This window comes from Polypterus senegalus, chromosome 17 (genome assembly GCF_016835505.1).
Source record: "Polypterus senegalus isolate Bchr_013 chromosome 17, ASM1683550v1, whole genome shotgun sequence".
In the NCBI taxonomy this organism is placed as follows: domain Eukaryota; kingdom Metazoa; phylum Chordata; class Cladistia; order Polypteriformes; family Polypteridae; genus Polypterus; species Polypterus senegalus.
In genome coordinates this window covers 40206109-40233942 of record NC_053170.1, presented here as the reverse complement: position 1 = coordinate 40233942, position 27834 = coordinate 40206109, and the positions used below count along the sequence as shown (strand labels likewise).

Here is a 27834-nt window from a genome sequence, read left to right as displayed (position 1 = left end):
AAAATACTAGATTGTCTCCCTTTTAGCTGAATATTAGCGTTTATCCCAACACTTGTTTAATTAGAAACAAACATTCTGTGTTAATGTGGATGTCTTGTTTTAATGAGAAAATATTGAAATGTCGTCCCTTCTGCTCCCATATTGAGGGCTGATCTCGAAGACAACACTTGGCATGATGCAAAAGCAGATTGCACGCTGAGAATTAAACACTCGAGGGATGGAGAACTCCTATAGTGCAGCAAAGAAACATTGGCATCATTCAAATCAGCTCCTAGGGTCAAAAAAGCAATGAGCTGAAAAGACTGCAATAGAGTCTTTCATATTTTTCTTATATCCTCATTTCTAGAAAATGTGTTAAGGGGAAGTGCAACAATCCTTTGCATATGCTTCTGCATAACAAAACCATTGTTGGCCATGCTTGGTTAATTTTGTGTGGGCTCCTCCATTTTTAATGGGCAAAATGCAAATATGCTTCAAGTCATTACTGTTCCAATAATGGCTTCCATTAAGTTGTTCTTTTTTCACATCCATATTTGCTAATATAATTTACTTGCGAACAAGAAATTAATGGGTTGCGTTAAAGAAATGCATTAGTTAGTAGGTCATGAAACAAATTAGATTATAGCACTCCACTGTTAATTGCACTCTTTGTTAATGACATTGCTAGGTCATGTTTTCCATTACTATATAATAATGAGTGCCCTAATCATTTAGGAATATGTTTATTGAGTAGCAATAATTGAGAAAATAAATACACTTTAAGCCATACTTTACTAAATTACATAACTACTTGATTACATTTGTATCACAAACTTAGTTTATTGATTAAAACAAATGTCACCAATACATTACAGAAAGCATAATGATCATATATTACTATCTAAAATAGTTTCAGTATTTTTTGAAGTTTAAGAAGATTTAGGAGTTTGCCCTTACCTATACTTTTATTCATTCAACCATTTTCTGAATGTGATGTTTTAATTGTATTATCATTTAAAGCTGGATCTATCCTGGAAACAGTGATTAGAAGCTGGGTGTAATCCCTGGACAATTCATTACAGAGTTCTTTTATTAACACAAACTGACACTTGGCTCATACCAGACCAACTTTGAGCCTTTGGAATGTCGAGGAAACTGGAATATGAGGAGAAAGCACATGCAAACACAAGGGGAACAAGTAAGGTTTAGGGTCCAGGAGTTATTACCAGTGCTCAACTATGCCACGCTAGTTAATCACTGTCACATTATGAGATCGTGGGTTGACGAATGCAAAATAAATAAATAAATAAAAGAAAATAATACACACAACTGTCATAAATGCATGGAAGACATAGTGGCACACATCAGAAATTGAATGTCCATGGTTCAAATCTCCAGCATGGTCATTTTGTGGAGTATGCATATTCTTCACGTGTCTGCTTTGGTTTTCCTGTGGATACTCTGCCTACAGTACCTGGTGTGCCTGTGGGGATATGGGCTGAAAGTCAAATTGCTGATTGTGACTCAGTTTAATGTGGATGTGGGTTCTGCAAACCTCAACTGGATTAAATAGGTCTGAAAACCTGATGTTATGAATATTTTAAATTATATAAACAGCTTTCAGATGAAGAATTTATTTTAATATTTTACTTTGATCATGCTAATTTAGTAATACTTAGGTTTCTGAGGTGCAATTGAAAACCAAAAGAAGTATTTCATAGTTTATGCATAAGTAATTTGAATCTGTGTCTTAGATTCTCCCGTCCCATGTGTTAATCTGTGATATACTATTAGTATATGGGCCAGGCAGCCACCACCATACACAAACAGTGCTTGTATTGATTTAGTGATGAGGCTGATGTACCTAGAGTAGAGGCAGTAAGTGGCATAAAAACAAAACCTAAGAAAAAATGAAGCTTGTGTAAAAATTAATGGAACAGAACAAAGGTTTCTTACACTGAAGTTGCCATGGTTGAAGCTTTCATTTAATAGAAAGTTATTCAGTTTTGTAAAACTACTCAGTTAGCCCTTTACACAAAATTTGGAAGTTTCGCATTAATGGGTAAATCTACTTTCAGTGAGGTAGTGAGTAATGCATTGTGTGTATTCCATTTTTATACATACCTTTCTAATAATCAATTTTTTAAGAAGTACTTGTATTGTTGAAAAGCATTATGTAACAATATAATATTTTGTGGAGGAATTTCTTTACCAAATCTTAAGCCAGTATGCATACAGTTTCAGAAAACTTGATTTTATGATATTTACTTGATGTTTTTATGTTTAAAGTTTTATTTAGTTAGATGTAATCTTATAAAACAACCATATCTGATCTACTGTATGCTTACCTAGAGCCTGACTATCTTTGTATCATTTGCAAAGTTTTTTTATGTTTATTGTATGAGAGTGATTCTGCTATGAACTGCTTAGACATACAGGATTGAGAGTTATGGTTTATACGTATTGTTAGTCTTAAAAAAATAATTTAATCACATTGCAGGTATGGTAAGTTGTACATACTGATCAGGAAGAGGAGGCACTTTTACATTCTAAAGAGCTGGGGTACCACCATGGTGACCCCGTAAAATTAGAGTATTTATAATTACAAAATACCTGCAACAAGTTGCAGATGCATCTTTTCAGACAGCTCAATGTAAATCTAATTTCAAAATGGCTGTACTTCCAGTCATATGGGTTCCAGGAAGGAAGAGACGGGTCCAGGAGGGTAGATAATGGAAATAACGTCAGTGGTGGAATGGCTATCAATCTTCTGTTCTGCAGAGGAGGGAAGAGAGAAGGCATTAGAGAACAGTTTGACCCTTGGCTTCAGTGGGTTATTACCGTCACTAGAGCCCTTAAGCTGTCTCCCATGTGCATGTGCGTAACAACATAGCAATGTTCCATTGTGATTGGACCAGCTTGCTGTTTTCGATCAGTGCTGACTCTCACACATTAACTCTGAACCATGCATTTGCCCTTTCAATACCCAGTCCACATGTCAAAAAGTCACCAAAAGTTGCTCTAGTTAAAAATACTCGACACAGCATCATTCTTAAGTCAGCTTTAAACTTTAAAATTTAAGGTGCTGGCTAAAAACATAAAAGTTGTCATGGCATATACAAAATTTGAACATTCATCTTTTTTAATTGCTTATACACAGACTTTTTAAACAGGCAGGAGCTCAAAATAGGCGCTATATGAGACAGGATCTTAAGCCTGGACAGAAAATAGTGAATCACTTTTATTTCAATGTTTTAAATTTCATGGGATATTTGGATGTAACTTCAGAGGTATTATTAAAAAAAATGTTCACGGTTGCTATGATTGCTGATTATGTTAGATTATCAGAGAGGACATTACACTGCCTTGACTCTACTGATCATATACTTTATTTTCCTAATATAACACATCTTTAAAAGATGAAAGAGCAAACAAAGTTTTTCACTACTTACATGATCTACCAAATGAACTTTAACGGCTAGAGTTCATAGTGCATCATACCAAATCAATGTCGTCAGCGTTTGGGCTTTATGGCACAGTTCTCCTTTTGGTCTCCATGTTTTGATAGATTATACATAACAATATCTTTTTGTATCAACAGAAGAAGAAGATCAGAGAGGTATTCTTGTTCACATAGATTTCTAAGTTTGAACTTAACCAAATTAAGCTTGGAAAAAAACTGTGTTAAGCAATTTTTTCTTGACACAGACAATGTGGTATACATTTTCAGAAATTTAAACCATGTTGGAAATGTTAAATAGCATTATTGGACATTATGTTTTGAGCAGAGTATGCAGAATGAAATGCTCTCATCCAAGAGTGCCGTTTGGTGGTGGCAAGTGGGGCAGCCGCGCCAGGCCCAGCACCTAAGGGGGACACGCTTTTGAGGTCTGTGTGTCCCGTTAGATATATATATATATATATATATATATATATATATATATATATGAGAGGGAATGGTGGGGTATATAAGTATATATATATATATATATATATATATATATATATATATATATATATGAGATGCGGGATTTGTGAATTCATACATGTTATATTCACCATGTATATATAACCAACTGACATGATATATTATGATATGATATATATATATATATATATATATATATATATATATATATATATATATATATATATATATATATATATATGAGATGCTTCTAAGAGGAACCCTTTTAAAATCCCTCTTCAAGGTTAAATTCATGTAGATTCATACATGTATCTCTTTGAAAACATTCCATAAGCCAAATATTAATTCACAAAAACATGTATCGCCAATGATAACCAACTGACATGACATCATCGTGAGTTATGACTATGACATCCTGCATATCGAGACTCAGAGTATACTTGCAATTTGGGTACTTTTCTAGAAGAGGCCCTGCTAATTCCCACATGACACCGCATCGCATTTCACACTGTCGTGGTATTGTCATGAATTATGAATTGTACTTTTTTTAATAGATTATATCGTTATATTTTGATAAAGTCCATGTGTTATATTGCAAAAATGTAGCTTAATACTGTAAGTGCAAAGTTTATTGTCATGTGCACAATAAGGAAACACATTTCCCTGTACAATGAAATTCTTTCTTTGCTATCCACACCAAATGCCAAAACCAACATATAAAGATAAACATAAATAATAAGTAGCAGATATATAATAAAGAACAGAGGCAGCATAAAGTATAAAAACAGAATAGAAGTATAAAGTGTAATTGTGCAGGTAGGTGTGTGATGGACAAGTCAAATACAGTTGCGTGAGGTAGATAGAATTAGGTGAACCATGGTTATAAACTCCAATCAGTTATTTAGGAGTCTAATGGCCTTGGGAAAGAAAGAGTTCTTTTGCCTGGAAGTCCTGCATTTCATACTATTGTACCTCCTGCCTGAAGGTAGAAGTGTGAACAGTTCGTGTTGTGGGGTGGGTGGGGGGGACCTTGAGGATCGAGGCAGTTCTTCTTTGGGCTCTACAGTTGTAGATGCTCTGCAGAGAGGGCAGTGGGGTTCTGGTAATCTCAGCAGTCTTTACCACTCTCTGCAGGTGTTTGCGGTCCATAGCAGTAGTATTGCTGTACCACACAGTGATGCAGCTGGTCAAGGTGCTCTCAACAATGCAGTTGTAAAAGTTGCCAAGGATCTTAGTCGACATACCAAACTTCCTCAACCTCCTCAGAAAGTACAGCTGCTGCTGGGCCCTCTTGACCAGCTGTGTGGTGTTAAGTGTCCAAGTAAGGTCCTCACTGATGTAGACGCCCAGGTATTTAATGCTGCTCACCCTCTCCACTTCAAGCCCTTGGATGAACAGTGGCTGGTGTGGTCTCCTCTTCTTCCTCATGTCCAATATTATCTCCTTCGTCTTGTCTGTGTTGAGGGTGAGGTTGTTGTCCTCACACCATGACGCCAGACTGTCCACCTCCCCACCAGTGATGCATCCTATCACTGCGGTGTCATCTGTAATGAGAAAATCCGGTGTATGTTAACATTATTTTTATTAAATTCAAGCGCAAGTTTATAAAGTCCACACATACTGCTAACGGTGTTTGACGTAACCGGCCCCGCATGGGGTTGGTCAGCCCTAGGCCCTGCACACCCCTAAGGCCACCTCTGCTCTCAACTCTATCAGTAGGCTAATCTGACTAAACATGAATAGTACTACCAAAATCAGTGCATCTCAGAGGGAGCGGACTCATGTGCAGATGCATTCTCACAGACGATCCTGTGCTTAGTTGCAATGAGCTGTAGTCTGACAAAAACCAGTTATTGCATACATCTCTAATGCTTTTTTAAGTTGTGCAGTTACTGATAATCATAAGAAGCCAACTAGAACAGGTAGCGTTATAAGCAAAGCAAAAATGTGAAGCTTGTGCTCAGATATTATAAGCACCTTCATAATATAATACAAGCCATGCTGGAGAAGTTCACTAATATTTATTACTTTTTTGTAGAATTTATGTCAATAATTATCATAGGTTATACTTCTATATGAGATAGTTAACAGTAGCTTACCCAGTTTTAACCAGTCTTGTTGTTTACCATTGCTTTTTAAATAAAATGTATCATTATTATTATTATTATCTGTTTCTTACAATGACAAGGAGGTGAGCATGATCAATTAGGTCCTAATTGGAGCAAAAGGCACATGGGCCAATGAGGGTAGAGGGGCTGGGGTTTGAACCCCTGCAGCCACCCCATTGTGCACCTCCCTACTTAGATCCATCCTTTCTTGGTAAAGATGTGGAAATTCAGGCAAAGATATTTTTCATTAGAATTTGAACACAGCTGGACACAAGAAAAGCCCTTCTTTTGTGATTCTGCAATTGTTTCATATAAGCAGCAGTGCACCTGTCGACAATGCCTTCCGGATAAAAAAAAATATTGTAGGGGGAAGAGGGAAAATTCCATTGATATTGGACTCCAAAAAGATCAGAATTGTGCCTGTCTGGATGTCTTTGCCCTGCGATGGATTAGCAGTTGGTCAGGTTCTTGTGTACCTATTGCACCATCATTTTGTTTTCAAACATTTTACATTGCTCTTCCAATCCAAACACAGGTTGATTGGTGATCCCAAACTGCCCTAGAATTAGTATGAATGTGTTTTTGTCTGCACTGTAACTGACTTGCAATTTGTCAGGGTGGGTTTCCACTCATACTGTTGGCTGTTAGGATAGATGGATGCCCAAGCAGGTTGCGTCTGTTATAATTTACTTTGGTTTTTCAGAGGGAATGCAGTAACTGTAAGCACAGTGAAGAAGAGTTTTGCAGTGATTTATGAACATATAGGTGAAACATTTCATCAACATTCTGACCTAAACCCTTCATGTTGAAGGGTTTACAATCATATCATTCCAAATATAGTGGGTCTGTTAAAAATCACTCTGGAAAGGACACAATTCTGGTGCAGCGCACACTCACACTAGTCACCAGTTAATTTATCTCACACGTTTATGGAATGTGGCAGAAAAAGGTAACATAAGCAGCAGGGAATTTCATACAAACACTTCATAAACAGTGACCAGGCTGGAAGGCAAAGCTCATCTTCTGAGGCAATGAGCCAGCAGCAGCAATCACCATTCAGCCACCATACTACTCACCTAAGATATCCATTGTCACATTAGTGCTTTCAGCCCCAATGAAAGAAACTACACAGAAGTCTGTCTTATCATCGGTGTGTGTAAGGGACACTGCTTTTAAAGAACAGACAAGGCCATGGTGGTTAGTGCACCAATTTACCTCTTGTTATGGCTATATATATATATATATACACATTTTTACTTCATCAGAAACAAGAAATTAAATTGAAGTCCAACAAACTGATAAAGTAAGAAAACAATTATTACAAACATGGTTTTACTAGTGTTTAACACTAGAATTACCAGAGCCTACGAAAAAACTCGTAATTCCGTCCCACCTTAAATCGCTTCTTAAAATCGTTCACAGCTTTCCACCAGCGTCTTTTGTCATCTAAATGTGCTGATAAAAATCAGGCTGCAAGCAGCCGGCTATTCCATCCCCCCACCGACTTAGAACGTGCACAAACTTCTCCCAGCTCATGCCTTGATTGATTATCTGGGAGTGAAGTGGAGTTTTAGAGTGGAAAGAATAGATCATTATTTGGAATACACGCATTTCACGTGTGTTCCGTTTCTACAGTAATCCGTGTAAACACATTTTTAAAACAGAAACGTTTTTCATATTGTAGTAGTAAATAACAAAATGTAAGCATAAACTATATAATGTATGAAGCCTGAAGTCCAAATATCAAACACTTCCAAAAAAGGTACACATATAATAGAACAAGTATGCTTTTATTCAAAAATATAACTGCAGAAAAAAGCCACCTTAGCATGCCACATTTACACATACTTACTACACGATAGCATAATGGTATCAGCACTGACTAGTATCCAAAAGGTCATGAGTTCGATCCCACATGGTTCAGTTTTGAGAAGTAAACTGCTCTTATTCTTACTATTTTAGAATAAAAACACGCATTTGATTTCAGTGTGTAACAGCCAGTAATTTATGATACTTGTAAAGGTTAGTTTTTTTTATTCACTTTTCATTCTCAGTCTCAGTCGTGTTCAGGATCCTTCCCTACCCCCCATCTGAGAATGCTGTTTTCACATAAAGATGCGCTGCAGCTCTGCAGCGTATTTGTGACTGCATTCTCGTACCAATGCTTGCGAACTGAAGTGCCTGCGTGCACTTTTCGTGGCATTACACGTCTATTTTTTTGAGCATGCCCGTGTCGCTCAAACACAGGAACATATGTTGGTGTACAAGAATAAAAAACAAGTGCACTTTTATTCTAGACTATAAGTGAAGAAAAATAAAGCAAGTTACAGTAGGCGGTTGATACGACAGCTTGCGTGGTGCAATGCTAAGAACTGCTGATTTCGATCCGTGCTATATAAAATCATCACATTCAAATATTAACAATTTCCACACACCCTTCCTACATTCACGACATGTGTACTTGTTGCAGTGTACACATCTCTCTGGCTATGGTTCCTATTACACTGAATGAGCACCTGACATTGTACTTTCTTCCCTATATAAATCACATTCGAGTATAGCGCGTCTCCAAATAAATCACATTTGAGTTATAGCGCGTCTTTATGTGAAAACAGCATTGTCAGATTTGGGGGATCGTGAACGCGACTGAGAGAATGGAACTGAATAAAAAAAAAAGACTGAAATCAAATGTATGTTTTTATTCTAAAATAGTTAAGTACATGCAATATTATTTGAAAACGAACAGCGTCAGATCGGGTTTGAATACACGCTGCGCTGAACTCCCTGTCTATCTACATAGTAATAACAGTAATTTTATTATTATATAGGAGCTTCCCTGTCTGCCTATCATATAGTGCCTTTCCTTCCTACCTATCTATATATCTATCCCCTTAGCTGTTTTTTATATCTATTATACAGTGCCTTCCCTGTTTATTTATATATCTAGTGCCTTCTCTGCCTGTTTGTCTGTCTGATTGCATATAGCGCTGAACTTACTGCTCTGTACTATTCTGTCCTCTGCATGTCCTGGAGTACAAAAGAAACAGCACCATACAGCAACATGTGCGAACTGGCAAGATCGGGGAAAAAACACGCGGTCACTGATTACAAACCGCAAGATGAATGAAAGAGACAATATATGTAAAAACATCATCGCACTAATGCAATATTATTTGAAAACGAACAGCGTCAGATCGGGTTTGAATACACGCTGACGCTATTACAGAAGGCGTCAGCTTATTCAGTGCAGCAGTTTCAGCACAGTACATGCAATATTATTTGAAAACGAACAGCGTCAGATCGGGCGCATATTCAAACCCGATCTGACGCTGTTCGTTTTCAAATAATATTGCATGTACTTAACTATTTTAGAATAAAAACATACATTTGATTTCAGTCTTTTTTTTAATTCAGTTCCATTCTCTCAGTCGCGTTCACGACTCATCATCAATCTGACAATGCTGTTTTCACATAAAGAAGCGCTATAACTCAAATGTGATTTATTTGGAGACGTGCTATACTCGAATGTTATTTATATAGGGAAGAAAGTACAATGTCAGGTGCTCATTCAGTGTAATAGGAACCATAGCACAGAGAGATGTGTACACTGCAACAAGTACACATGTCGTGAATGTAGGAAGGGTGTGTGGAAATTGTTAATATTTGAATGTGATGATTTTATATAGCACGGATCGGAAATCAGCAGTTCTTAGTATTGCACCACGCAAGCTGTCGTATCAAGCGCCTACTGTAACTTGCTTTATTTTTTCCTCACTTATAGTCTAGAATAAAAGTGCACTTGTTTTTTATTCTTGTACACCAACATATGTTCCTGTGTTTGAGCGACACGGGCATGCTCAAAAATAGACGTAATGCCACAAAAGTGCACGCAGGCACTTCAGTTCGCAAGCATTGGTAAGAGAATGCAGTCACAAGTACGCTGCAGAGCTACAGCGCATCTTTATGTGAAAAGATCATTCTCAGATGGGGGGTAGGGAAGGATCCTGAACACGACTGAGACTGAGAATGAAAAGTGAATAAAAAAAACCTAACCTTTACAAGTATCATAAATTACATTGGCTGTTACACACTGAAATCAAATGCGTGTTTTTATTCTAAAATAGTAAGAATAAGAGCAGTTTACTTCTCAAAACTGAACCATGTGGGATCGAACTCATGACCTTTTGGATACTAGTCCGTGCTGATACCATTATGCTATCGTAGTAAGTATGTGTAAATGTGGCATGCTAAGGTGGCTTTTTCTGCAGTTATATTTTGAATAAAAGCATACTTGTTCTATTATATGTGTACCTTTTTTGGAAGTGTTTGATATTTGGACTTCAGGCTTCATACATTATATAGTTTATGCTTACATTTTGTTATTTACTACTACAATATGAAAAACGTTTCTGTTTTAAAAATGTGTTTACACGGATTACTGTAGAAACGGAACACACGTGAAATGCGTGTATTCCAAATAATGATCTATTCTTTCCACTCTAAAACTCCACTTCACTCCCAGATAATCAATCAAGGCATGAGCTGGGAGAAGTTTGTGCACGTTCTAAGTCGGTGGGGGGATGGAATAGCCGGCTGCTTGCAGCCTGATTTTTATCAGCACATTTAGATGACAAAAGACGCTGGTGGAAAGCTGTGAACGATTTTAAGAAGCGATTTAAGGTGGGACGGAATTACGAGTTTTTTCGTAGGCTCTGGTAATTCTAGTGTTAATAAGAGACATGAGCTGATTCTTGTCCATTGGTCTCATCATGTCATGTCAAGGGAATGACAGTGGTAACAGGCAGAACATTACTTACTAACTGACTTTGGTGGCTAAAGTCAAAGCAGGTGTTACTTTATTTTCAAACACAGTATGTGTCCAAGGTATTTCAGTATTATGTTCCATAATGTGGGTGTACTAATTCAGAGTTTTGCTGTTTTTTCAAATATCAAGAGAGGACATTCTGTGAAAATAACACAGCAGGCACCAGGACACCAATGAGTCAGATATCTTTGTTTAACTGTATAAATCTGACTGTTTTTGAAAGTTGGTAAATTTTTTTGCCAGAAAATGGCAGAATGATCAAACATCATTCTGATGGTTAGCATAGTTTGCCTATATTGTGGACATCAAAAATACATCTCAGCAGGCAAGAAAATGAAAAGAACATGATTTGATTTATAGATAAGTGCCAGGAAGGATTTGCAACATGAAAGAACAATTCTTAGTGCAGCTGGTGCTGGCCTGAGCATCTCAGTTCAAGTGTTTTATGTCAGCTCAGTCGAGATGCTGGCATTATCAATGATACTGGGCTTTTTCCCTTGATGTCAGGAAGAGTTGTGTTTTTGTAGTTTGTAATGAAAACCATTTGAAACATCTACTTTGCTCACTGACTTAATCACACCGTACAAGTATACAGTATATATACATTTTAAAGTGAGGATCCAAAAGTTGTGAGGCCAAAGTATTTAGCACCACATCACCATTCATTTGTAGTTAAGACACTTAAGAGTTAGTTGAAATCATAGCTAGAAAAATAAATAAATGCACATATATAGGGTGAGCCAGAAAGAAGTACCACATTTCACGTTTATTCTACAAAAACACTACAAGATAAAATAAATTTCATTAAAACACAAGAAAGGGTACACAGAATAGATTTTTTTCACTGTGTTTTAAAAATGAAATCTTCAAGGTGATGGCCATCATTAGTGAATCACTCTTTGAGACGATTTCTGAACATTCGCATGACTCGTTCAGCAATTTCAAAGGAAATAGTGGCGATTTCATGGCAGATAGCGTCCTGGAGGGCTTCAAGGTTTTGAGGTTGGTGTGTGTATACCTTCAACTTGAGATAGCCCCACAAGAACATATTGCACGGAGCAAGATCAGGTGAATGTGAAGGCCACCAGACATTGCCGCACAGGGAGATCAGCTTCCCTGGAATTATCTGCCACAAAACATGCATGGATCCCTGCGTGTAAGAGCTGTTGCTCCATCCCATTCAAATCAGGCATCCACCACATCCATTTCTTCAAGTTGGGGCCGTAAAAAGTTCTCTACCATTTCAATGTAATATTTTGAAGTGATGGTGACCGTTGCTCCCCCTCCTCAAAAAAGTAAGGGCCTACAATACCAAATTCTGTAATGGCACACCAAACTGTAACACACTCACTGTGCAGGGGACTCTGAAGAAGTTCACTAGGGTTGGTTTCACCCCAGTAGTGAAAGTTTTGCTTATTTACACAACCATTCAAATGGAAATGTGCCTCGTCGCTGCACATGACAATGGCATCTTGATGAACTGTTTGCAGAATGTTCACGCACAACTCTCTATGGCTCTCCCAGTCTCTCTCAGTGAGTTTCTGCACTACCATAATTTTGTATGGATGGAAATTAAGGTCCTCATGCAAAATCCTCCTCAAAGATGTGTTGGAAACGCCTAAGGCAGAAGTGCACTGAACGTCTAGGACACATTCTAACCCTTTTCCTAATCAGTGATGAGCTTTTACTGCTAGTTAACTTCTTTTCCCTTTGTGTTAATCTCCCTGTTTTTAAGGAATAAGTCCTCTGAATTGATTCTTTTCTTCTTTAAGTGGCAGCCAAACAGAAATGAGACGTGAAATGAGCCAATGGATGACCAGCCAAACTGTGGCTTCAAACTCCTGCCAATTTCACTCCAACCAGTTCCTTAATGAGAAGCCAATTCTTGCTGTTAATTAAACCAATTACTTAATTCCACGGCTCTTTGCTTCTCTCATTCTGCCACAGCAGATATTTCCAAAACTGTTGATTTTCTTTTTTTTCTAAGAACACCGTCAAGATGTTTTGGTGACCTGAAAGATCAACCTTACTGAGGCCCTCATCTTTCTTTATGATCAGATAACCTGGTTAGCTGGTGATGTGGCAGCTTGTTTTATGTCTCATTATTGTTTGGCTCCTCATGAAGTAAAAAGAAAGAACTAAGGGGTCTGAGTCAAATTTATTAAAACAAAGGCAAAAGAAGTTAATTAGCAGCAAAAACTGGTCACTAATGAAGAAGATGGTTAGAATGAAAACCTGCATCCACTGCGGCCCTCCACTAGGAGACTGCAAAATTAGTTCGTACAGTCCAAGAACAGCCTGGAGATTTTCATTTTAATGTTGTACCCATCTGTCTAAATTTAGCCACTCACTGAAGAATTGTTTTCCAATTTGGGATGTCACCGTTAGGAGGAATGTGAGTTCGGAAGCCGCGTTGTGTAGTGATGATGTATTCGCTGTTTTTGAAGAAAGCACAGTGTGCACCGGACCAGGGGCCTCATGTATAAACGGTGCGTACGCACAGAAACGTTGCGTAAGAACTTTTCCACGTTCAAATCGCGATGTATAAAACCTACACTTGGCGTAAAGCCACGCACTTTTCCACGGTACCTCATACCTTGTGGTATGCAAGTTCTCCGCTCGGTTTTGCAGACTGGCGGCACCCAGCGTCAAAGCAGTGCTACTGTTCCTGTGTGGTTACACCTTATTTTCCTGACGCGGCTTTATAAATACACCAAAACTAACCGCATATTGTTTATTAGTGTAATGCATCTGATTGTAATTAACTTGTAACAATATAATGGTAGAGGGAACAGCCATAGTATTCCAAATACCATAACTGCTTTAGCGTTGTTACTCTCACTTCTTCTTCTTCTTCTTCTTTCAGCTCCTCTTGTTAGGAGTTGCCACAGCGGATCATCTTTTTCAATATTTCTCTCACTGCACCACTCGGAGTATTTATATCACTGTATCTGAGTGTGAATCACAGCAGCAGCTGATCGGAAAGGGAATTATCGATATACAGCTTCAAGGACACGCTGTCTCAGCCACTGCAAAATGTTTTAAAGCCTTTCCTGTACGGACCTCGCGGTTCAGAAACAGAAATGATATCATTTATAAGGTGAAATGCAGCAAAATATGTTTATTAAATTATACAGATAAAACTTTAACTTCATTTAAATAATCTCTATTCTTCACTGGGAGTGCCGTTAAGGATAGAATAATTAAACATGTACTACGAAGATATTTCAATGTTCTTTAAATGTTTTGAAGAATCGGCTCTAAGCTTACAGATGGCTTAACGTCTATTACAGAGCTGATTGTATGGCGATCGGTTACTTGGGGAAAGAAAAGCACTGACTGCAGTGACGGCTATGCCAATATATATTGAATATACAACAGAAAGAGAAAATAACAACACAGCTAAAAACACAGCGACAAATTTCGGCAAAAGTTAAATGCTTGTGTCATGAGCACGAGGCGGCTATGCAGTTTCCACAACGGACGTAGCCATCCACTGTGCATAAGCTACCTTACTGACGGGCGGGCGAAGGAGCCACCGATTCTTCCTCTGCCCAGTGCCACCACAAGCCTAGAGCCGCCCCTGATTGTACTGCTGCAATAAATTATTTCATCGAAGTGAAACACATGTTTAATAACGTGCTTTAACTCCTATCATCATGAAAATGATATCACGTATACATCTCAGTATTTTAGTTATTCAGAGAACTGTACGAATGTAATGGACTCTGTGTCCAGTTGGAGGAAGAGAGCCGGTTTAAGAAGCAAGTAGTGATTCACACACATAGAGCACATACGAGTAGAAGATCAAATACAAAACAAAGCATTTAACGTGCTACTTTAATTACGATGTGATTTGAGAAACTGGTTAATTAAACGATTTTAAGATGAAGTTTATGATGTTCTACTTTAATGACAAAATAAACTACGTGATTAAAGTGGAAATGTCGAGATTGAAGTTGACATTTCGTGCTTTTTCCTCATTGTGTGCCTTTTTTCTCTGTACCCTAATAAGCTTTCATATGACACTCAGACAGTGGGCTTACAACTCGGCTTTTCACAGCGACTTTGATATGTGACTTCTTTTTTACTTCCGGCACTGTGCGATTTGTGAATGTGAGCTTTCAAGTTTCTCCAACACGCTATGTCACTCGATCAACTTCCTTTTGTTGATTGTACCACGGTTTCATTAAACAAATAGTATGTTTTTCCTTTGCCTGCACTTGGTATTCGCTGAAATTCTTATATTTTTCCCCGTGCTTTTCCCATTGTCTTTTCACAGAAGGCTGCGCTTAAGGGCGATTTATATTGATTTGCATATTCAAAGAGGCGTAATTCTGGGAGGATTTGGGGCGTTACATAATGCGCGTGCACGAGCGTTAGTTTTCACGCTGATCGGGATTTATGTAGCGGAAGAACGTGGAAGTTGGAGTACGCACAGATTCCTGCATCTGGATTTTTCTGTGCGTAAGCACATTTCGCTTTTGTGCTTACGCCATGTTATAGTGTGAGTTCTACGCACGGCGTTATACATGAGGCCCCAGGACATGTTGTTGACTAAAAACTGAAAGGGATCACCTATCAACGGACCCCCATCCCAACCCTAATGCGTGATGGAGATGGTCGTCCAGAATGGCTTCGTCTTCCCTGTGATTAGAATTTTGTCCTGCTAATGGTTTAAAAAATATATATTCAGTAATTTAATTACTTAACACTGGTGACATACATCAGAGAGGATGTCAAACTTGACAACTTCAGTTGCTGATCAAATTATCTGAGGATGTCAAACCACATGACAAAAAATTGCAGAGGATGCCAAACTATGACATTGTGTGACGACTTTCCAGAGCAGTTTCACATTTCCACCATTTATGACAGACATTTATGTGCTACCTTTCCAGGTACTGTGATTTCAGAAGCAATCACTGCTTTTTATTTTTTTTTTCTTTTATCCATTCTGTCATGGTATGTAAAACATGAGATATCAGGCAGATAAGCATCTCTTCTGTTTGTGAAGGGAAAACTGTCTACTTGCAGTTGCATTTTATAGAATGTACTTCCAGATAAGTGCTCTTTGGTTGTAAGCTTTTGAATGCACTGATTTCAATCTTACAATTTAAGACAAAACCTGTTTGGTTTTGTCAAGGTGAATTGTAGACTGGTTAGACTGGGGAAGTCTGGGGATGGTTTTCATGAATGTCCTTCTTTGTTTATGTGACATGGGAGACGAGTCATGTCACAGTGATCATCGTGCTTGTTACGTCACAGGTAGTGAGTGTGCAAATATTTTGTTTCAGTATCCCTCAGTTGGGTAAGCAAAGACTTCAGTGTAGAGAGTTTCTGAGCAAGTAGGCCAATTGCTAAGTATCGCTTTGGTTTTCAAACTCTTTTTGTGTCATTGATATTCGATTTTCAAGTTTGCCCTTGTAACTTGTTAGCTTGGCCTCTCTAATATTCTAGATATGACCACTTTCTGTCTCTCACCAGTTTTAGTTGCCCATTTGCATCTCTGTTTTCTTCTCACAATAATACCTGGAGACAAAGTCTCACTGCAGCAAGGCTGGGATATGAACCCTTGACACTGGAAATATGAGACTGTAAGCACAATTTGCTTTATCTTCTGTTTTAACCAACATCTATTCATCCATCCAATTTTAAACCTGTCCATTATCACTTTATCAGTATCAATTAGACTAGTTTAGGTTTGTGAGGGCAACATCAGCCACAAGTAGGTAGTAATCCTGGATGGAGCAACACAGTTAATGCAATCCTTCTCAAATGGAAGTAAAATGAATACTTTAATAAAGGCAAAAGTCATCTAAGCTACTGCATACATGTATCAAGGGTGTCTGAAATGAAGTCTTGCAGCACTGCAAGTGCAAAACTATATGATTAATTATTTTAGACATGTGTTTTTTTTTTTTTTGTTAAAATTAATTCAATAGTGGTTTATATGAGGTGTTTTGTAAGTCAGAGAATGCCACTCCTTTATACTTTAATAATAGATCAGAGAAGGAGTTCCCACTTATTTCTTAATACATCGCCCATCCATCATTTCAACCTGCTTATCCCGGGCAGGGCTATGGTGCAGCTGGAACCCATCCCAGCAAGCATTGGGCCCAAAAAATGTAGCATCATCCATCACAGGGTATTCTTAATACATAATCAGTTCATCATAACTAAGAATTACCTAAAACTGGATGATGTCTGATTTTGATTTAAATATTTTACCCTGGCATTGTACAATTTACACTTTAAAACAATTTAATAATTTGTGCTAATATTTAAATATGTGCTGCAGTAACCTCTTGTAGTTCCCACTGGGAAGGCATGAACATTAGCTGGATAGCACAAATATGGTGTCTGCAAAAAGGTAATGCCTATTCATATTACTCTGTTTCTTAAAATGCATGAAGAGCAGCTGCTTTGCATTTCTTATAATGAAGCTGAGGTTCATATTAAATAAATAACAAAACTGAAATACGATATTAAAAGAGACTGTAAATTGTTTTAGCTCTCACTCTTAGCATCCATTTTCTCTGCAAATGGAGCTTAGAAGCATTTAGTTAATAAATCTTGTGATATTTACTTTGCAAGGTTAACGTTTCTTGAATGAGATTGCCAGAAAAGGAATACTGTCTGATTGAATTAAATCAGTGGACATTTACCCCAAACTGAAAGTACATTCCAAAGACTTGCTGTACTGAGACCTCTTCTGAATTTCAACAGGTCCCTCTGGAAAGAAAATGTCAAGTAGTTCCTGCCAGCCCTTATTAGTGGCTGTTACACAATGGGGACAGTAGCAAGGCACTTATCAATATGCAAAAAAAAAAAAATACAGTGCAGCCCTGCAAAGTGGGTCCTGCATATATTCTTACTGCATAAAATTTGATAACATTTATTCCAGCTTACTAAAGATGGAATATTTGGTTATACTGTGTAAATGTTTATGCATTTTTTCCATATTTACATATTTTGACCTGCTTTATAATATTTTTAATACATTACTATAATAAATAATTATTATTCCTTATCTATATATATAATTGACTAAGTCGCCCGACCATGGGATATGCACGACAGATGCAACACCTCACCAAACACAGCCTCAGTCGCTTTCGTCTCTGCCACAGTCCACATGCACCTCTGAGCCACGTTGACTTTTCATTGTTCTTTTCGGTTACAGCTGCTTTTCTGTATATATAATCGACCAAGTCGCCCAACCATGGGGTGTGCACGACAGAGCCCCACCCACCATCTCTAACCCTCTTCCCACGTCATGGGGTACGCACAACAGAGCCCCACCCATCAACTCTAGCCCACCTCCCGCATCCACCCTCGCTCTCGAGGCACGCACACTGCCTGCACTGCATTCCCATCCACAACAAACATGCTTCTTCTTAGATGGTCCTGCAGGAACAGGGAAAACCTTTGTCTACAAAACCCTGATTCATACCATCAGAGCTAGAAAGCTAAGACCATCGTCCTGCTTCCACCTCAAAACCGGTCCCGCCCACACGCAGCCAACATGGCATTTCTCAAGCTTTTCAAGTATACTTACAAAATAAAGCAAACTCTACATCTAGCGAAAATTTACTTCTCCAGCTAGATTCCATGCTCAGAACCATCAAATCCTTCGCTAAATCATACAAACACATGCATGAAATCACTCAGTCCAATCCAACAGCATCTATATGAATGCTTTTTGAGGAAAACCCTAGGCAGGATTTACGACGATACAATGCCCCGACATGTCACACCACTGTTGCAGCGATTTTCGTCGGAGAAGATGGCGAATCGCCTGCCAAAAGGGACATTTGCATCTGTCCCATAGGCCACTCCTGTAAACAGATTTCCACACTCAATATGAATTGCGATCCTGTGGTTTACCCACTTTTATTCCCTTACGGAGACATTGGCTGGCACAAAGATTTACAACATGTTCCCGATAAAAGAACCGCCAAGCGAAGAAGGCTTACTCAATGCCAATTTTATGCGTACAGATTAGCAATGAGGAATACATTTAGTATTTTGCACTCCAGCGGTGAACTATTCCAACAGTACGTCGTAGATGCATATGTTAAAACAGAGGGCGCACGTCTCAACTATCTCACATTAGATCAACAAGATTTGCGCGTGGAAAAATACAAATGGCTGTCAGATGTTCAGCAAATGCTGAAAATAATAATGTACGTGTAGACAAAATGATCATATTACCGTCCACATTTCCAGGAAGTCCAAGATACATGCAACAAAACTATCAGGATGCCATGGCCATAGTACATAAATTCGAACAGCCTCATTTATTTATCACTTTCACATGTAATCCTGCTTGGCCGGAAATTCTACATGCACTGTCAGATACCCAAAGACCAGAGCACAGACCTGATATTGTAGTACAAGTCTTTTGGATTAAGCTGCAGAAATTACTTAGATACATTCTACAACAACATCTTTTTGAGGTTGTTATTGATTATATTTACATAATCGAATTTCAAAAGTGTGGCCTTCCTCATACCCACATGCTGTTTACACTTCACAATAATTCTAACAACCAGTCTTCAGCCACGGTCAGTTCTACATGGCTTTTTCTAGGGTTAGATCTTTCGACTCATTATCTGTCGTCACCACCAAAACACCTATTTACAACTGTGTCTTTCAAGACGTATTTATTTCTTCTTGATTTCTGAATTCCTTTCTCACCGTTTTCTGTTCCTATTCTTACACCGCCGAATGCTACGGCGGGCTTCGGCTAATAGTCAATATTGTACCACTGTTTTAAATCACTTTGCCCATCTTTCTGTCTGACTTGTACAATACTTACTTGAAGGACAGAATGCATTAGGACCACCGAACCTACAGAAACATATCTCTATACAATTATTTAAAAAAACTGGGAGTGGTCTCCCCTAGACTTTTTCATATACTCAGATATGGGAATGGATATTTGAGGAGTAAACCTCAAGGCAATGATTATATTTTTTATTATGTATATTAAAGAACCATCAACAACACATCAAATCAAATTAATAATATATTGAACAATTATTATAAAAGTAAAGTTGAATAAATCAGACTCCGTAGCTGCATGAATAAAAGATAAGAACCACTTCCAGTTAACTAATTAGCCCAAAAGTTGATAGAAATCTACGTTTTTTACCTAATACTTATATGCAAAATTTGGTTGACCTAAGCGAAAGCATACTCACGCTATCATATTTACATACACACACGTACACACACAGACAGACACATAGACTTAATTCCAAAAATTGTATTTTCAGACTTAGGGATCTCAACATTGAATCTTTGGATGATTACAATTCTTTCCCTATACTGTACTTCGTATACGAGAAAGTAAAAGTACCAAAATTTGGCTGATCTAGTTAAATATGAACCATGTGTAGTAGGAGAACAATAACCAGCATACGCACCCATTCCCTGAATGCACAGCACTCACCCTTCATGAGAGGACATTATCTTTTTTTTAAATCTATTATATTTTGCAAGGGGCACATGCTCTCATATAAATGGGTTCTTTTATAATGCAGCCTGATCAGAGGTGGCCTTACAGATGTGTGTGGGGCCTAGTGCTTACCAACCCCATGCGGGGCCGGTTACGTCAAACGCTGTTACTGGTACGTGTGGACTGTATAAACTTGCATACGAATTTAATAAAAATGACATTAACATACACCAGATTTTCTCATTACAGTGTTCAGCTAAAGTTTTGCAAGATAACATGCAGACTTTATTAAAATATACCTGGAGAATATAACTTGACAAATCCGCTCAACCGGGTCACACAGATATCAAAAGCGGGCCCCCCTTAGGCGCAGGGCCTGGGGCAGTCACCCCACTTGCCACCCCCAAACGCTAGACTGAAAACAAAACATTGCAATATTAGATAGCAACAGCACTTAGCTTAACTTTTAATGCTGTTTAAATGTCTTGAAACAAACAGCTATGAAGGTAGCATGTCAAGATCATCCAACAAGAGTCTCTTGTATATGATGATCATGGGCAATTTCTTGTCTGTCGCTGAAGTCTTGCCTTTTCAGTTTTATTTAGATGGTTTGGTTTAGAGAAAACAAGAGAGGAATGAAGGTCAGTAGGAACAAGACAGAATACATGTGTGTAAATGAGAGGGAGGTCAGTGGAATGGTGAGGATGCAGGGAGTAGAGCTGGTGAATGTGGATGAGTTTAAACACTACAGAGCAGTGGGCAACAGTACAGAGCAATAAGGATTGTGGAAGAGAGGTGAAAAAGAGAGTGCAGGCAGGGTGGAATGGGTGGAGAAGAGTGTCAGGAGTAATTTGTGACAGATGGTTATCAGCAAGAGTGAAAGGGAAGGTCTACAGGACGGCAGTGAGACCAGCTATGTTAAATGGGTTGGAGACTGTGGCACTGACCAGAAAGCAAGAGACAGAGCTGGAGGTAGCAGAGTTAAAGATGCTAAGATTTGCATTGGGTGTGATGAGGATGGACAAGATTAGAAATGAGGACATTAGATGGTCAGCTCAAGTTGGACGGTTGGGAGACAAAGTCAGAGAGGTGAGATTGCGTTGGTTTGGACATGTGCAGAGGAGATATGCTGGGTATATTGGGATAAGGATGCTAAGGATAGAGCTGCCAGGGAAGAGGAAAAGAGGAAGGCCTAAGCGAAGGTTTATGGATGTGGTGAGAGAGGACATGCAGGTGATGGGTTTAACAGAACAAGATGCAGAGTACAGAAAGATTTGGAAAAAGATGATCTGCTGTGGCAACTCCTAACAGGAGCAACCGAAAGAAGAAGGTTTAGAGCAGGGGGCTCAAACTCAATTTACCTGGGGTCCGCAGGAGGCAAAGTCAGGATGAGGCTGGGCCGCATAAGGGATTTCACAAAAAAAAGTCCTCAAATGTCATTATTAACAGTTTTAATTATTTCTTCTGAACATGAAGTGTCCTGAACATGAATAGAACATTGAGTGAAGATCATGAACAGTTCTTCTGAACATGGCATCTTTTGCCTACTCCTTGCTGCCAGAGACTTGACAGCGCTTCTTCTCACAAATCTGAACCACATTTGGCTTTAGAGAGGAAGCAGTTGAGACCATCAGTATGGCTTGAAGATGATCATCATTAAGTCTAGACCTGTACTTTGACTTATTGAAGTTCAAGGTGGAGAATAACTTTTCACACAAATATGTGCTCCCAAAAAGGCACATGGTGCGCTTGAACATTCGAGAAAGCTCAGGGAAGCTGGGGGGCAATTCTCTCAAAAATTGCACATGCATGTCTGCTTTTCCACTTATCTCCCTGAACTTGGCTTTGATATCAGAGTTGCATTGCAGGTCAATGAGCTCCATTTGAAGCACAGGAGGGGCATCTTGCACATCAAAGGAAAAGGGGTCCACAAAAATTTGGAAAGTGGCTCTGTGCGTTTTGAAGTCTGCAAATCTGTGATCAAATTCCTTCTCTAGCTTAAACATAGCATCAACATATTTCTCACCACTGAATGGTATGCCTGCATCCACAAGTTCCTTGTTCCTCAGCATGTTTAGCGGAATAATGGCGTTTCAAGTTGTATTCCTTGTGCACTGCAACTTTCTCTGTGCAAATAAGACATGTGGGGATGCCCCTATGCTCAACAAAGAAATACTGCGTCTCCCACTTTTCCTGAAATTGTCTGTGCTCGTCATCAATCTTTCTCTTCACTGCAGGCTTTGATGAAGTCATGATGAAGGTATGACAAAATCTAATTCTGTACTAAACTTCTCTCCCTTGTGTCTGTTCTAATTCTAATTGGCTTAGCAGCTAATTGTGCACACAGAACGTCTTCCCATAATAACTGTTATGATGGCATAACGTCATTTCCGCAATCATCAGCTCCCGCCCGTCGTCCCTTGCATTATCCCTTGAATCGCAATAAAAATCTCGATCCATTCATTGCTTTTGCGAAGGCCGGCGTTGGTGCGGGCCACAAAATATTGTACCAAGGGCCGCAAATGGCCCGCGGGCCGCGAGTTTGAGACCCCTGGTTTAGAGAAAACATTGTGACACTAGAGGGTGCTGTTGCTCCGCAAAACAAGCAGACAAACGTTCAGGACACCAGGTATAAGTACCAGAAATAATTTTAATTTCTTCCTTTCGATATTGTGCCACAGTAGACACCACAATCACCACCATAAATCAATACAATAATAATAACAATAATAAATCCTCCTCTCCTCCCAGCAGCTCCGTCACACTACCTCCCAAACTAGGCTCAGCTTGCTGGGCTTCCCAAAGTCCTATATACAGTCCGTGACCCGGAAGTGTTCCTGTCCTTCTGTCCATGTGATTAACAGCACTTCCGGGTCAGATAAAGTCTTATATTTTTCTTCAGCACGGAAGTATTTTTGTCCTTCCATCCCCATGACTTGGGAGTACTTCCAGACTATAATAGAAACAAAAGTCTCCCTGCAGCGTCCCCTGGCGTCACCTATGGTATCCAGCAGGGCTGTGAAGCCGAACTCCATTTTCCATGATGCCCTGCGGGAATCTAGGGCACCTCCATGTTGCAGAGAGTACTCCATCTACCGGCCTGGATGTGTTGGCTGGGGTAAGCTGCCAGCCATCTCTCACAACATGTAAAGGCCTGAATTGTTTATCAAATTCCAAAATACTAAAATTAGATTAGTAAATCATTGTGATAGATATTCAACCTGTGATCAAGAGAGTTTGTTGCCTGCTACTTCTTATCATCTTTTTTTTACTGTATTTACAAAGTTAGCCCTAAAAATGCTGCAATTCTAGTCCTTTCTTCTCTGTCTTTCTCTCTAAACAGAATATTCCAGCATATTTCTGTGTATATAAAAGACTGTGTACTTGACTGACAGCTCTAATCTTGTTTTTAATCGGTCTTTGTGTTTGTTATTAAAAAAAAAGATTTAACAGCTTATAGCGTGTAGCAAAAGCTAAAGTACTTGATGTGTGTGTAAATAAAATAAAAATATATGTATGAATATAAAAATACAGCAAACAAATTATGCCTGTGTCTGCATAACCACTTAAAGCAGTCTTTTGTAACCTAAGGATTGTAGACATGATTACAATGGATTGCCACATGACTGTGTGTTAAAATTCGTCAAATTTACCCAAAGTTGAATTCTGATTTAAACAACACCCTTTAGTTAATGTATGTTTTAATTGCTGTAGTCAGAAACATTGCCTAAAAACAGCGGTGTTGATGCATCAAAGAGAGCTTTTGTTTCTACGATACTTAAATGTAATTGATATTCTCCATGACACCAACCTATGAAACAGTGAAACTCAGATGACTGACAAGCGAAGACACATATAATAAAGGGGAAGAGAGGAGGGAATGACAGACAAACTTGTGAGCTGAAAGGACATTGGAGCTAGACAGAAATGTTGACACAAGAATGGGAAAATTTTGAAGAGCTGTGGGTGGTGAGTCAGTATAGTGGGAGTATATATAGTGCATTGGCAGTGCTTTATGCTAAATGCAGTTTCAGTGGTCATGTACAATTGCTCGTTGCCTCTCTTTATGTTTGCCGTTATGGCAAACATTGGATCCAAATCTGTAACAGACATACAAGGAACATATTGTATTAACTTTAATGTGCTTCGAGGACGAAATCCTGCACTTATTTAAAAAGAATTGTATAGTTTCATTCTACAGGTAGTATGAATGATGTGTTTGTTGGACTATTGAGAACTGTGAGAACACCAGAAAATATCAAAAGGGTGAGACAGGCTCTAATGTGGACTTTGACATTCAACATGGTATCAGTTGGTACCATTAAACATTCAAACTGGACTGTTCGTGAACTTCTTCATCAAGATTTATCCTGTCACCTGTATAAAATATAATTACTGCATACATTTTTAATAAAAAATTTACCTGACTCAAACACTTTTACTCAGTTTATTGAACTGTTAAATAAAAAACAGGTTATGATGAACACTTTGCAAAATCATTCAGAAGAATGTATTGTTAATGGTGGATCAAATTTGAAAAACATTACTAAATGAATGGCATTGATTATTTTTTGTCCACTATGGCTTATCTGGCATCATGAGTCAAGTGACTGAGTTAAGTGACCATTCATACTGTCCTTTTAACAATCATCATATCCTCACACTGCAATCCTTACAAAGAATAATTTATTTCTCTCAGCTTTACTAAAGTCTACAGTAAGCATTGACATTAGCAGTGTTACACCTCAGCATTCTATTCCCTGTTTTGAATGGTAATTATTGTTTTATTAACAATATGCTTTCCAGTTCCATTTTATTAATATTCATGTGAGAAATATGCTTGAATGGAAGCAAAAACATTCACTGTGTTTAATATATGGCCACTGTTCTTCGCCTATGTGTGACTCTGTTGTCATTACGGTAATAATCCTGTTTTTGAGTCCCAGTATGGTATTGATTCTTTTTACATTCTTATAAATAATGGTTTTAAAATGGCACTTTAGTGGATTGTGCGGTGCCTTGAACATTGCTTGACAAAGAACCATTAGCATATAAAACTGGCTCGTCGGGCTTTGGAAAGGTTCCTAATGTGTAGACAAAACAGAAACCTGTAGCAGGCTAGTAGGCAGGATACTAACAGATCAAGAAAACCTGAACTTAGCCTGTGTTAATGTATATAGCAAGAGTCCTTTAAAAATCATGAATTCATGGCTGCAAGTATTTCACAAACCATCTACTGTATTCATGGCTATTTATGGAACCTGTTATGAATCTAAATAAAAAAGATCCCATCTGAAGCTTTCATGAAATTTGGATGTTTTTTTTTTTTTTGGAGGTGAAAATGGTTCCCCCATAGCATCGCTCCTCTCTGAAGAAGAAGAAGTGTGTTTGGGTCCTTAGAGTAAAAAGTTTAGATCACAGTTGCAAACTAGTTATTGATTATATCTGCTGCCCATCACACCTGCTTAACATTAGAATTCCTGATGCCTGTAGAAAAGCACGTAATTCCAGCCCACCTTAAATCCCTTCGCACCTCTCCATCAGTGTCTATTGTTTTGTAAATGCATCAATCAGCACAAGCAGCAAGCAGCCTGCTGTCCCGTCCCCCACCTTGACGGATCTCAGCTCGGGCAAAAAGTTCTCCCAGCTCAGGCCACGGCTCCTTATCTGCGTGTGAGGTGCCTGGAGTTGTATAGGGTAAATAATACAATTTATCGTTATTTGGAATACATGCATTTCATGTGTGGACCATGTCTACAAAGACCTGGGTAAGTGTAGGATGAAAGGAAATGTACGCAGCACTGTCAATTGACATTTGAGCTTAAGTTTATAACTTATTGATAGACACATGTAAATTGAATGCTTTTTTTTTCTTTGGTTATATTCATGAATAAAAATGCACATGCTTATTTGATAATTGGACTAAAGTCCTAACGCTTCATACACTTCTCGTCAGTATTAGTATAACATGGAAAAAGTTTCTGCTTTAGGTATGTGTTCAGCATTTCTTGTATTTCCTTTCATCCTACACTTACCCAGATTTTTGTAGACACAGAACACACATGAAATGCATGTATTCCAAATAACAATATACTGTGTTATTTACCCAATACAACCCCATGAGTTCACTTATGAGAAATAGTTCACTTATATGAGTATATCATTCAACTTTCAGAAACCACAAAATGCTAGTCTTGAATGTAACATGCAACAAAAATTCAGGTACAGGATTATGAATTCATATATTATAATAATCTGATTTTAGATCAGTTGGTGACCCCATGTTATTGTGGATGAGTACATATAACAAGTGGGAACTGCAATACATTTTTTTGCATTTACTTATTTGGCTGATACCTTTATCCAAGGCAACTTACAACATTTATGATACAGTTGGTTAAGTTTCTTTTTGTTTTACCAATTGTAGTACAGGTACATCAAATGACTTGCTCATTGGTCACACCATGTCAAGTAATGGGATTTAAACCCACAACCTCTGGGTTTGAAGTCCAAAGCTTTAACTGCTATACCACACTGCCTGCAATAGTGTGGCAGGCACCTCATTTAGAGTGGGTTCGTACCTTATACTGGAAAAGACAGACATCAGCTCCACATATTCCTAAACTGGACATGTGAATTAGAAAATAAAAAATGTTAATTTAGTAAATACTGTAGATGGATGAGTATAAACATATACTGTAGATCCGTATTGACAATTAATTGGGAAACTTTTGTTTGTAAGTGTTTCCAGTGTGTTTGTCTTAAAATGTTGATAGTTTGAAAGTATTTTATTTTCAATATTTTTCACATGCTCACAATTCATATTAGCTGTACTTGTTCTCAGTCTGAAAGACTGCAGTAGAACATATTAATTCACAAGACACTGAGAGGGGTCTATATAACAAAGGGCACTCTGTTCTTATCACTTTCCAGTAAGTCTAAGGTTTTACTAAGGAATGAGGAGTAATTTTAAGAAATCATTAACGTATATTAGTGTGCTTAAATGTCTGTTAAAACTAATGAATCTTAACTATGTAGTCAGTGGTGGTTATAGAAGAGGAGCCAATGAAATGATTTTTTGTTAGTGGGAAGGCGGCTGGCACATTTCTTCATGCATATGCAAAAATTAAGCAGTCAGGACAGAAATATAATGCTGAATTCTGTTTAACAAGAAAATGATATGGTGACTGCCACTCATAAAGATGAATCAAAAATATTGTAATCCCGAGAGAGTTAGCAGCCCAATCATGCTGTGGATTACGCTAATAGATATAAATATCTTGTGCCTTCTTCCGTATCTCTTTACAATTTATTCATAAGGCACTGTCCCCCACCTCCCTGGATATCATAACTAAGTCATTTTGTGAACTGCTTTACACATTTACTGCAGCTTAAGAGTAGAGTCTAATTACAGAGTCCCGTTTCAAGTATAAGTAATTTCAGGATGTTTATCCACTTAAATTACAATGAATTTCAAACAGACCCGGTCACTTGATCAGGTGTGTCATGAAGGCTTAACAGCTGAAAA

At 38.2% G+C, this 27834-nt stretch overlaps 1 protein-coding gene across 3 annotated transcripts in view; it reads left to right on the top strand.

Annotated features, from left to right (window-relative positions):
* The window catches only part of LOC120517403 (glutamate receptor ionotropic, kainate 3), a 511659-nt gene that overhangs the window by 309188 nt on the left and 174637 nt on the right, over nucleotides 1–27834 (top strand). The window lies entirely within an intron of this gene.